Genomic DNA, 14,527 nt, shown 5'->3' with positions numbered 1-14,527 from the left:
TCCATCCAATTTTTGGCCATTTCAGTTCGACAAGTGTTAAGGCCCTAATGTTATGTTGCGCGCTTCCAACCTGCACGCAACGATAGTGGTGACTGCTAAGAACTGGAAAGTAGACAAAGTCTTGAGAAGGGTTTAAATCCCTTTTTATTCAACTTTAGAAATTACAAATGCGTGCTCTTGACGCTCACAATCTACGCCGACCCGGCGGTAAAATAAAAATAAGAAACTAAAAAAAGAATAATAACAAGTGACTAACTACGAGGCTCTCTAAACGTAACTAACCTCACCGCGTTCTAAGATACCGCTGATAATTCAGCAAACTTCTGAATATTACGTTGAAAAATTAACAATCTGCCGAGGCAAGCACACAGGCCTAAACGCGTGTTCTTCAATTTCTAACTAGCCACCTCCACGCTCGTGAAGCAAGAAAGCACACCTTCGAACTCGTTTCCCTTCTATTTAACTCAGATTACTTCCGCTGACAATTTGAATCCTTTGCGCGTTCTACTAAAATTTACATACTCTGGCATTGGCAATTCCAGGGCAAAGTAAGGCTTGACAGGAAAGATAGCTTAAACTTAAAATAAATATAAACCCTACACCCTTAATGCAAATAATTATTATCCTAATAAAAAATTAACCAACTTTCCGTTGAAGAAAAAAAAAATATGCAAAACTTTTCAGTATTTTACAAACAGTGAAATAAGCAAAAATTAACATGAAAACAACTCAAAAAACATAAAATTCCGCGCAGAATTTTACTCTACAGCACAACTTTATCAAAAAAATCAGTAAAAATGTATTATATATATATATATATACATGACAATGAAATATGCCGATTTCTTAAAAAGATTGACATAAGAAATACGATGAAAAATTGTTGCCAAACCCTTATTTCTAAAAGAATGAAACTATTCAAAATGATGCGATTTCATCAAAAATATATCAACAATAAGACAGGAAAATTGTTGCCAAAATCACATTTTTAAAGATGTGAGATGTGCGAAGTGTACTCGGAAGCTTCATTTAAACATATTTTTAAACGTACAAAATATTATCAGTTTTCCAAAATTTTTTGTAAAAGCAGTCGCAAGGATGAATGTTTAACGTGTCCAAAAATCAAAGAAAAATAAACTGTACATTTTTAAAAATAAACTTTTTTAGAAAATATCCCGTTGAAAATGTGTTAAGCTCCATTTGTTAAATAAATTCGTATTTAATCGATTTATTGAAACAAGAAATTTATTTTAAGTTCGTAAAATATCTAAGTGCTTACGTTTCATGACGATTTGAAAATGGAGTGTGTAGAGTAAAACCTCGCTTTCCTATAGCCCATTATGTCTCAAAATGACGCGGTTTCGTCACAAAACATAAAATAAAAAAAAATTCGAATTCGAATTTCGAAAAAATCGCTTCGAGGTGCACTGGCTCTTGTCTAGATACACCTCATGTAGCAAATTTTGTAGCCCTGTGTCTATTAGCTTACGCGCAGCGCGAACGAAAGAAACACACACAACACACAGACAGACTCTTTCTTTTATTATATGTAGAGATATCATATGGCAAATTTGGAATAATTCTTAAAATAGAAGAAAAATATATGTAGAATAATACATCAAGTATACAATAACACATAATGTGCCATTATAACAAAATTTTGAATTTTCCAAATTTGGAATAAAATGCTAAAACAGAATATATCATGACAAATACTGAATATTATTTAAAATATGGGAAATAAAATATAGCTTAATACATAAAGTATAGAATAGTACATAATATATCATATAATAAAATTATAATTTTGAATAAAGTGCTAAAGTATAGGATAATATATGATATATCATATAATAAAATTAATAAAATAGAAGTATAACATGTAGAAGAGAATAAAATTGTATTTTAGAGTTCATGATCACAAATAGTTTTCAGTATTCATTAGGCAGAGTTCATAAGTGACTAAAGTGTTCATGATTACAGAGATCATAAAAAGTTTCTCGTTTAAGTTCATATATTTTACATGACTCATACAATATGCATAGCTCATTTTTGTCATGACACAGCAAATCAGTATCATGACTCACCTTTTCAGTTCTAGTTTACTCTGACGACTCAATTTTTATATTTCATTCTGTTTATTATGGATTTTGCAAGGCTTTTTTTATTACGATCAGTACAAATAAGTATTTGTGACAAAGATCGATAATTATCTTAAAATTCTACAAAGGTGAAAATTAAATATTTTGTTATATTTCGTCTGTTGTAGATGGGGTTACTCTGCATAGATTTAATCCAATTGTGTTAAGTTTTGGTGAATTTGTTTCATATTAGAATGAAGATGTTGAAGTTTGCTGATCGTTCTTTTGAATTATATATCAATATTTCTGGGTGCGCGAATATGAAACGTTTTCTTGAGAGGAGATGAGAAAAGATAGTGATCACTGTCTCCTTTCTAGCAGCATATACAGAAGTCAGTGTCTATTAAGTTTCTTTGATGAAAATAAACACGATATGGCCCATGGCCAGTAATATTACATGTTAAAAAGGATTATGTACTCTTGGTGTCAGTATTGCAATAGGGGTAGAACTAGTAATTTCATCGACCTGTAGATGCGTTATTCCATTGTTCTTGGCATATTTGGGTAATTTGTTCTTTTATAAGCAGTCGAAGATAAGATTTGGGAAATTTCGTATATAGAAAATTGCTTTCTTGATTAGGAACAGCTTCTTTGCAAGTTTGTCAAATGTTAAGTTACCGGCATTTCTACTATGGCCTCTTATCCATGATATATGAATTTTTAAATTATCTGTTGTTTTAGAGAGGTTATTGATGTCATAAACAATAGAAGTCTGATTTTCTGGGTTAGAGATAGCATAGTTGGCAGATTGACGGTCAGTATTAATATTTGATTCTATAATTAAATACTTCAATTGAATTGTTTTGAGTTTTAGTGTTTATTGCTGTTTTTATTTTTGTGTGTGATACAGCAGGAGATGTCTATTGTAAGGAGCAGGGCACATTTCGTAATCCTCTGTGATGTATATGGTTTTGTTATAAGTAATATTATGGCGAAGTTCATATATTGTAGAATCAGTTGCTTCCTGAATGGATTCGACATGGAGTGGAATAGTTCCAGCTAAGATATTAAGAGTAGTACTGGAGGTATTTCGAAAGCCTCTGAAAATATTAAGATTAAACTCTCGTTGTGTTGAGGTAAGAATTTTTTTTTTCTTGTGGTTATAGGGAATGCCCAGATGGCAGAGCCGTAGGTAATCATTTTGGTTATTACTGTACCATATAGTAATTTGGTGATATGGCGATTTAAACCCCAGTTTGTGCCATGCACATGTCGAAGATTTTGACTTATAGAATGTGTGCGAATTTTAAGTTCTTTGAGATATTCGATAAGATGTTGTTTTCATGTATTATAATTTCCTAGGTATTTGATTGATTTAGTATGCTTGATTTTTTTCGCCATTTATTTTAACAGAAAGTTGCTTAGTAAGATTTTATCTAGGTTTATTATTTGTCATGATTCTAGATTTGAAGGATTAAATTTCAAGTTTAATTTTCTTGCATTTTTGCTGGAATATGGCTATTATTTCTTGACAATTTCTTCGAAGGATTAAGTAGGACCTTCCACTGATAACAAATGCGACATCATCGGCGAAAGCAGTAAATTTAGGAAAAGGAAGCCAGGCACTTTTTATAATTTTATTAAATGTAATATTCCATAATTCTGCGCTCATACATGCGCCTTGTGAACATCCATGAATTTGTTTTCTTCTGATTAAAGTATTATTATATAAAATGAGATTATGGCGATTATCAAGGAAATTATTGATTATTTGATAGATATTATAATTACATTCAATATTTCTAAGTGCTTCTTTAATTGAAGGCCGCCATAATGAATCAAAGGCTGATTCAAGATATAAGCTGATTATTGCGGAGTGTAGGTTATTGATTTTATTAACATCGATTTGATTTAGGACTGCACTGGTTGCATGAATGGTAGATTTTTGCTGCCTAAATCCATACTGATTTTCCTTGATGAAATTTTGATGTTGAAATTGGTATTCAAGTCTTCCTATAATACAACGTTCAAGAATTTCTCCAAGAGCTTTTATGTATAATTTGAATGCAGATTCTATCTGGTCCAGGAGCATTTTTGTTATTGAGTTTTTCAATAATTCGATTGAGTTTCATGGATGTAAATGGGATATCATTTTCGTGGAAGTAGATTAAAACGAATTAATCTTTGTTCAGTTGAATCATCATATATGCTTTCCTTTGGTAGAATAACATCTAGGATGTTTTCTAAAGTGATCTTCGTAACATTTTTATCATTATTTCCCGTATTAGTGACTGTAAGTTGCGATGGGTGGAAGATTTTGTTGGTTTCAATTTTGTACGATGAGCCATACGTATCCTGGTTGTTTGAACAATAGTTGCACCATGCTTAACGTTTTTCAGATATTATTTGCTTTTTATATGAGGCTTTTCGTTTTTTGTATTTTTGAAGTAGGTTGAGTCGTTCTTCATCAGTTTGCGATGATTTGAGTTTTCTTCGTAATGCTCGTGTTTTGTGTGTTTCTTTGCGGAGTTCTTTCGTCACCAGTTGATTTTTATAATGGGAATTGATGATCTTTTGAAGAAGGTACGTTCTTAGGTATCTTGAAACTTTCTGATAAGTTCCTTGGTAATATTATTAAGTTCTGTTTTTGTTGTACACAGAATAATAGAATTTAGAAAGTCATTTGAAATTGAATTGAACTTTTGTTGAAATTTCTTTTCTTTGTTATTATTGATTTTATATCATGTAAGTGCAGTAAAGGACGTATATTCAGTTATATCAAAAGAGATATATTTGTTATCAGATTCAGTGTTCATCTAGTATGGATCTGTTGTTAATTTTATTATCAAGATGTGTTGTAGAAATAAGAAGATCAGTCCAATCTTTATTGTAGGTATTATCAAAGGTAGGTCGGTCAGTAAAATGATTATGTAGAATGAGATTGTTTGCATTTAAAAATTCTTCAAGTAATTCTCCTCTGTGATCGGTTTGTAAGTATCCCCATTAAGTACTATGGGAGTTAAAGTCTCCACTAATAACATGCGGACTATTATTATTGTTGTAAGATTTCAATTAGTATGGATAAGGTTTGATTTGGATTTTTGACGGAGATATATAGATACTAGTAATAAGAAGCTGAGATGCATTAGTATTGATTGAAATTGTGATTATATCTCGAGTATTAATCCTTATTGTAGAATTCCATTTATATTTTGGAATGAATATATCTGTACGAGGAGATAAAACACCGGTTGAAGCATGACGTTGAATAATTGTCCAGTTATTTGGAATTCTTCCTACTTTGCCAGGGATGCAATAAGATTCTTGTGTTATAATAAAATCTGCCAGATAATCTACTTGATACTGATTTAGTTGGTCGGTGGCGGTCTTCTCTCTTTGAAGATTTATTTTGAGAAAGGGGATGACATTATTATTCTGTTTATTGATGGAAATGGTCTATATATAGTCTGAAGGATCTTGTATTATTGTTGATAATATGTATTGGATTTTACTCGTCTAACTTCTGTTTGATATGTGGACCAGGAAATAGCTAAAGATGGATGTTTACACTCAAAGTTTGCTTCATACATTTCATTGTTAATCCAGAAGTTTATGCAGTACGGAGTTTGGGAAGAACGCAAGAAACATGATAATTTCCGATGAAGAATGAGCATTTTGGTTTGTTTGTCTTATGGGAGAAATCCTGTCAGCTTTGACATCTGCGTACACCGGTAAACTCGGTTATTTTATTGGTGTGCCATCCAATATATATTTGTTTTTTACTCATAAAATTTTGGAAAGTTTTACCGTGACATTTTATGATCCATTTATTATTTTGATCATTCAGTTTAAATAAAGGTCTTAGCTCGGAAATATTATGTTTCTTGGGCGATAATTTGAATCAGTTCATCAGAGTTGAAATTTTTTGGAATATTATGAATTGTGCATTTTGGTATTCTGGCTTCAGGAAATTTTATGTTAACTATATCTTTTGCAACTGTTTTGGCAATGAGGTTATAACTGATTTTTTTTCTATATCTTCTGGATTATGACAGTGTATTGCAAGGCCCCCTTGAAGAATGGTGTTTACTTTTTTGACGTTGATATTTAATGTTTGCAGTGCTAATATTTGCAGTGGTATATGATTTATTTGTTCTATTTTTCTTTTCCGGTTCTTGCTTCGTTTGGTCATTAAATCAATCGTTCTACAGTCGTTATCCAGTTCTGGCTCTTTTCGCAGTTCATCCGGTTTCCTTTTCGGGTTTGACAGTTCTTTTCCGGTTCCAGCTTGTTTTTCAGATTTCTATTCTTTTCCGTTTTTTGCTTCTTTTCCAGGTATTGCGTCTTTTCTGACTCGTCTATATTTTCCAGTTCTGGCATCTTTTCCGGCTCTTGCTTCCTTTCCTGTATTTGCATTTTTTCCAGTTTCTTCTTCTTTTTCAGTTCTCCTTTGTCTTTTATTTTTTGCATTTTTTCCAGTTTCTTCTTCTTTTTCAGTTCTTCTTTGTTTTTTAGTTTTTGCATTTTTTCCAGTTTCTTCTGCCTTTTCAGTTCTTCTTTGTTTACTTGTTTTTGTATCTCTTCCAGTTGTTTCTGAATTTTTAGTTCTTCTTTCTTTTCTAGTTTTTGAATCCATTCCAGAGTTTGCTTCTTTTTCAGTTCCTGCTTCTTTTCTAGTTTCTGTTGCTTTTCCAGTTTTTGTTTGTTTTTCAGTTCTTCCTTCTTTTCCAGTTTTTGCTTCTTTTTCTGCTCTTGTTTCATTTTCAGTTCTTGCTTCTTTTCAAGTTTTTGCTTCTTTTCCTGCTCTTGCTTCTTATTCAGTTCTTGCTTATTTTCCAATTCTTGTATGTTTTCCAATTCTTGTATCTTTTCCGGTTCTTGCTTCTTTTCTCGTTTTTGTATCTTTTCCAGGTTTTGCTTCTTTTTCAGTTCTTGCTTCTTTTCTCGTTTTTGTGTCAATTCCAGTTTTTTCTTGTTTTTCAGTTCTTGCTCCTTTTCCAGTTTCTCCTTCTTTTCCTGTTCTTCCTTTTTATTCAGCTCTTGATTCTTTTTCAGCTCTTGCATCTTTTCCTGTTCTCGCTTCTTTTCTAGTTCTTTCTCGTTTTCCAGTTTTTGCTCCTTTTCATGATCACAAGGAGGGTTTTCCAATCTACAAAATAATCAGTATCTCTTTATTTCAGTAGTAAAAGAGTGAAAGTAATGCAACGAAGATCACGTTTAACATGTACAATACTTCCATATTTAGATACTATATAACACTTTTGGCTCAGTTTCATAGGGAAAAATCTAACCGTAGATTCATTGCCTGACAGAATGTTTTTCTACAAAGGGTGAATTTTTAGTTTTCGTTGTTAGGAACTAAAGCCAAGCAGAGAATTTAACTCTTTCGCATCGAAGTCGCCCGAAACGCCCGTCCATTCAGGCAACAGCAAACCGCCGCAACGCCTCGTTTATTTTCTACCTAGTTCTTTCCCCTCCACGTTAGTATGTATGGCTCATTGGTTTCGCGAGTTGTTAAAAGACATGTCAATCATTCTTTTGAAGCAAATAAAGGAGAAAAACGGAAAGCTATTGACGTTCGCAGGTGCAGACCGGATGGATGAAACCGGAGGGGGAAAGGAAAACTATTCCAAGACAAATTCGTAAACACGGGCGTTTTCGATGTTTATTGAAAACAGATTTGGTCGTCCCTCGATGCGAAAGAGTTAAAGTATTTGGCATGGTTTGTATGCAATAAGCGACCACCATGAATCTCACGTAGAGCGTAATAAGTTGCAAAGTTTTAGTGCCTTACTTTTCCTTACTTAATTTTTACATAAGTTGTAATATAAATAATAGTACTAATAAACAGGTGGCTTAAAAGCAGAGGGAAAGAATGGCGAAAATTGCAAAATAGGAGGAAAAAATGAGACTGAAATGAAAAATGAAACAACTACAAACAAAGGATGGAAAAAGCATTTTAGAAGATATACAAGTAACGTACTTTCTGAATCAGCAAAATCTGTATTTAAACGAGTATAAGTTTGAAAGCTTTGGATTCATTTACATTTTTGAATCAATTACTATTTCTTACGCATGCCAGATATATTAAATTTCTTCAATTTTTGTATAATTTACTTACGTATTTTGTATTTTAACCTTTTCTTATTATTATCCCAGTAGAGGTAACCTGACACCTCATTAAATTATCTCCGAGTTTCCTCATTTAAGTCATCTTCCTGTCAGATCAATCTCTTTGCATCGCTGGCTGCAAAGGTTTCAAATTTTTTCTCGTTATTCCAAATTCGGAATATATTGCTGGTCTATTTCGTGGTACAGCAGAGGAGCACTAGGATTTTTGCCACCATTCGTTTTCAATTGAAAATTTTATTCTCATTCTTCAGTTGCATTCTTAAAGTTTTAATTATTTATACAGGAAGACTGAAAGAAGTCAAACAAAGCAAAATAAATTACGAAAAGATATATCATTTTTCTCCTATATTTATTGTTCCCTGTAATTTCTTTTGTCTGTTCCATTAAATTTATTGAAGGAAAATTTGCGAAGTCTTACAAAATGTATTTCCTAAATCCTAAGCGAATTAAGCCTTTCTGAGCGTTTCGGCTAGACTTTAATGGCTTTTAAAATGTAATGTTAGATTATTGACAGCTGCCTATGCTGAAATATTTTCTCCATAGTCCTCGAAAAAAGAAGAATTAAAGTTCCAGGAGGTTATACAATGAAGGACACACATTTCTTATTTGAAGGGCAAGAGAAAAAAAAAAGATATTTTCGGATGGGGATATGTAGCATTTTAAACACTATGTTTGTAAATTTCATGATATAGTAGTAACACTTGAGCCATACTTAATTATGCACATATATGAGAGAGACGACGACGACGAAAAATGAAATGGCAAAACATGACCGAAAACACTTTCCTGGTCGGTACAAACAACACGAAACACAAGAAAGAACGGACACCAGTTATGCTTAGCACAAGAGAAATTAAAAAATAGGAACAAAATTAGACACTTATGGACCTCAATGAAATTCTTCGAAATTACGACCTGAACCCTGATGCAGGTATCACATCTCTCGCACATTGAACATAAGATGTTGTGGAAAATATCGTGCACCCGCAGGACTTTCCCAGCAGCTGACACGATATGTGCCACAAGTTCTTGAATGGGGGTTTCGTGCACTAATGTTTTGACGTACCCTAGAGTAAGTGATAATGCAAGTGAAGGCTCGTGATCTTGCTGAACAATGCACTGGACTACCCCTACCAAACCCATGTCTAGGATACTTCCCGAAGGATTTTTGATGACGATCCAATGTTTTTGTTCTTATTTCTTAGTTTCCGCCGCGCTAAGAATAACAAACAAATATCTTTACACTGTTCGTACCCTATTTTTCTTGTGTTGTCTCTCGTCACTATGGCGCCAGGAAAGCGTTTCCGACAATGCATTGCAATAAACGATTATATGTATATATATATAGCATTAGTAGATGGTGAATGTCGACATTTACCGGTGTAAGTCAGAAATAAGAGTATTTGAAAATATTTCGGACATAGAACAAGCGACTATGTGAATGTTGACATTCACCGGTGAAAGTCGACATTCTCCAGATTTCGGTGTTTCACCGTAACATATATACGATAAACGTATATATATATATATATATATATATATATATATGTGTGTGTGTGTGTGTGTGTGAATTAATGTTAGGAATTCTGATCGCACATGTTGATCTATAATACAGAGGAAATTTGGCAGATGAATAAGATAAAATATTCAGATTTATTTCAATTCACATTTGCGGCCCCAGTTCATTTGAAATTCCAAACTTACCTATTTCTAGAATATTTATATTTCTCATATTGTTGGAATAGGAATAAAGTAGTACGACGCCGTGTCAGCGGTGACAGAGATAGAAAAAATGTGCATAGTTCGACAATATTGTGGTTTAGTAAGAGAAATATTTGATTCAGGAAATTTTATATTCCCACTTAGCTAAGTCATCATCTTTATGTAAAAATCATGTGATGGGGATATATATATCTACATAAACATATATTTTAATTAATTAATTTTTATTTTTTAATTTGCTATTAATTCAAAATCATTTAATATTACATATTAAAAACAATAATTGCAATGAAAAGTTAGAATCTCGAAATTTTTATTATGTTTGATGAGTACATTGTCAAAATTCGAGCTAAATAATATCATAAATCTCTGTAAATCTAGAAATATATAGTCTAACAGAAAGAGGTGAGGAGAACAATTTATATTAGATTTGTTCCGAATAGAGTATGGGATGGATTTCAGTGTTTACTTAATTTGTTTTACATATATATATATATATATATGCATATTATTTATAAACATAAAGTCTTTTTGTCTTTGTTACTCTAATTATATCAACTATTTGACATTTACTTCTCATTCACAAATTTTACAAACTGGCCGTATAAACACGTGTATTTTGTATATTAGCTTTGCGTTTAGATATTTCATTAGTTAATGCAATAAAGTTTCCTTATAATCAAAAGGTATTACAATAAATATGAATTCTTCGCAATGTAATTTTCCATTTTAAACATTTATAATCTATTTTTGTAATGAAGGAATGAAAAAAAACTTTAAGCATTATAAATCTGAAAACGTATTATTTTCCAGACCAGCGTTTTTGTCAAAAAATTATTAAATGTATAATTAAACTGGACCTGAAACATTATGTTTTGTTTTATTATTTTTTCCGAAAAGACTTACGTCTCCGACACGTATTGCAATCTTAAACACTGGGGATCCAATTCTTCTAGTAATTGTTCACTGTAGTATATTTCTGCTTCTCCTTCTTCTTCTTCAAATACACGTCGATAATTATTTGCGCTGAAATATTTTTATTTCATTAAATATATATGTTCATATGTTTGAATTAATTAATTTAATAAATGATTACTTATACGTTTTTTGTCAAAAGTAGTAAGTTACAGTTTGCGAACATTTTTACAGATTGTCAAAGATTTCTAAACGCTCTATGTTGTAAAATATCTTTACTTATTCAAAATCTTTAAAAAACAATAAATATGGAAATGAATATTCGTCTTATTAGCCTAAATTCCATTATGAGGATATACAGGTATAATAGGAAATAAAGTTGCTGGCACCAGCAGCTCAAGATGCCATATTAAAAGGTCTGATTGACATCTATCATCTCAAATCAAACCTTGCAATGAGGGAAATAATTTCCAAACACGTTTTAATAAAATAACAAACAGGATGGGACGAGGCAGATACAAGAAGATTGCTCGACGGTTACCTCCCGCAAGTATCCCTATAAAGAATAAATTTTTTCTCCAATTAGATTGGCAACAAGTCATGGAAAGTTCCCATTTTATTTCCAGAGATTCTTAAGAAGCACGTAAAATGCGAGCGCGAAAAACCTGCAAATCTAGCAAAATTTAAGCTTTATAAATGGCACACTTCCTTACTTTCCCTTCTTAGAAAAAATAACTAGGATTTGCATCAAAAATTCCAGAGAAACGTTTTCTTACAATATGAAGTGTGTGTGTGCACTTCAGCAATTTATGAAATATATTATTTAAAGTGAAGGAACCGTGATTATAAGTATCTAGTCATATTACAAAAGTGAATAAGCATATATTTAAGAACAAGAAAATTTTTTAAACGGTGGCTTCCGTTGACCATGCTGATCAAATTTCCAGTCGAGTGCAATTAATCAATGTTTGGGATCTCAACCTGATGGCTGCGTATGCTGAGTCGATGACTGATCAATCATTTGGACAATTTCCGCACAGGATTAAAAATTGCCTTCCTACAGACTTCTTCACTTAACGGGCCATGCGTTCAAAACACAGATTTACACGTTAAATGAAATGTATAAAAAATTAGCGAAAACAAAAGAAGTATTTAAACGCAAAATATCTCTTCGGATCGTCCTATGTTCCTGATTATTACATCTGCTGAAAACAATTTAATACGTTTAAATGCAATTACATTTCATTGAAGTGATCTATTAATTGTTTAACAGTTTTCTGCTGTTGACTTCAATAAATTTATGATGTTTGGTATTTCATTTGTTTCCAGCAACACCTAGTCTCCTTTGCAAAGAAAATTAATATTAACTTTTGTAATTAAGAAATGATTTAGATGAAAAATTAAATTGGACTGGAGGTAATGTCTCGGTTGTTTTCGTTAAAAGAAGTTGGTGCTTTCTTAATTCAAAAAATATCTCCATATATATACATAACATACATGTAATTAATTTACACACTTAAAAAAAGTATTCTTCACATGGTATCTTCAAATGGGTAGATACGATAGCTGAAAAACAAGTGTCGGACAAAAGCGGAGCTGCAAGGAGCGATTTGTTGTACTGATACTTCCGTTTATATAATTCTTGTTATTCGATGCATGTAGTTTTGTCGAAATTCGTGTTACAAATTGCTTTATTCTCTGATGTAAAAGGAATTATCTCAAATTTTATTCAGAAGATTTAAATAACGATTTTGATCACAATACGCGGCAGTTACTAGAAAAATATCTGGATCAGTGACTATTTGACGTCATTTAAAACGCTTAATTACAGGGCCGTAGTACAATTCTCAACCGGCCCCAACCCCACGGGTATAGCGATATACAATAGTGACGTGATCGAAGATTCTTTGGAAATAATCGCTGTCATGGAATGACATGCATATTCTATTTAAGTAATCATAGTTATCAGCTTTTAATATTCGTTGTAAATAATCATTGTCATCGAATAATCATTGTAAAGAATCATTCTCATCGGATAATCATCGAAAATAATCTTTGTCGTTACATAAAGGGACATAGTAGCTGATGTATAAAGAATTGTACTCAAATTCTCATCAAAACAATCGAATATGTATTGCAATTTATCATATGATCATTATTTACAGCAATGATTCTTAAATGTCTTCGACCTACGGCTCCTAATGACGCCGAGGAAAACTTGCGCAAATGTGACAAAAAGAATATTTAAAAATACAATAAAAGCTTGAAAGGTAATAAAAATGCCTGAATTTAATTTCCTTTTATTTAAATGAAGCTTAATGTTTTAAAGGAAATTGAATATTGTACACAGGAATCAACAATTTGGATTTTTGCCTCCTTGTTTTTTTCTTCGTAACATCATATCTCCGGAACGGGGAGTTTGAGTTTGGAAGGAGGTACCCCCGGATTTCAAAACTTCTTGGTAAAACTTTCCGACTATTGTTATCTTAGTACGACTATCACTCGAGATATTATATAAAATTTCAGAAAACGGTAATTTTTCGTATTTATTTTTCCAAGTGGCCGAAGTCTAGCGCACTGGACATCAAAATGCTTTACTTGGAAAAATGTTGGCCCTTCTCACTTTCAAATAGTAGAGTTTGTTTAAGAGATATTTTTAAGTTAAAAAAATATGAAATAAATAGTATTGCCAAACGTGAAACTTATTGTTATTATTATTTACGGTTATATTCTGAAGTTGAAGAAAGCACGTGATTCCATATAACGTCATTGTATGTCGAAAATCTTTCGTTAATATCAGTATTTTAAATGAATAGCTGCTTTTGGCAACTTTTATGTTTCACCTTTGGATACGTGACACGATATGCTATCGCTACGTTAATTCCTTTATTGAGATTTTGAAAATTTGTTATATTGAAATAAATTTAAATCATAACTTCCAATGTATTACCTGAAGTGTCAAAGGTCTTTGTTTCCTGAGTTGGCAAGAAAAATGTATTTACGAATCGCTGGTTGCTTGGAAAGAATGAATACATTTTCTTCATAATGAAATGTTTCTATGCATTTTATGCTATTCTAAATTTATTTACAAAAATTTAATTTCTTTTATTCTATACTTACTTTCTGAGTAGAAGTTTAAGCATCTGTAGATATTTAACGTATTTTAGATGCAATGTTACTTTACTACAGTTAAATAATTTTTTTTCCCAATTTACTAAAATGTCTGAACGCAAGAAGAGAGCACAAATGGTACAGCGAGCTACAGAAAAATGAAGTAAAAAACACTAGGAGACTCAACAGGCAAGTACAATAAAATTTGCGAGCTTCAAAAATGAATGAAGACACAACTAGAAACTCAGCAGGCAAGCATAGTGACAAGAAAGCTTGCGCATTCAAGAAACTGAAGAAGAAACGAATAGGAGTTCCAGCAGACAAGCAGCAACTCAAGAAACTTCGCGTGCTCAAACTGTATCAGAAACTAGTAGAAAACACAAAAGACATTCAGAAAACCAAGAAACACTGCGTGCTCCGGAAAGGGAAGCAGAAGGGAAACGGAGGCCCATTAGGCAAGTGGAACGTCAACAGACCATGCGCGATGAATAGAAGAAGTAGCTAGTAAACGAAGGATACAAGACTCTCCGCGTCATCGTCAGATTCGACAGGAAATACCAGAACAG

The sequence above is a fragment of the Stegodyphus dumicola genome, chromosome 5, assembly GCF_044657685.1.
Source record: "Stegodyphus dumicola isolate Sdum_Otavi_A_Nest chromosome 5, ASM4465768v1".
NCBI classification, from domain to species: Eukaryota; Metazoa; Arthropoda; class Arachnida; order Araneae; family Eresidae; genus Stegodyphus; species Stegodyphus dumicola.
The sequence above is the reverse complement of the archived record's forward strand: the minus strand, read 5'-3'. Positions refer to the sequence as shown.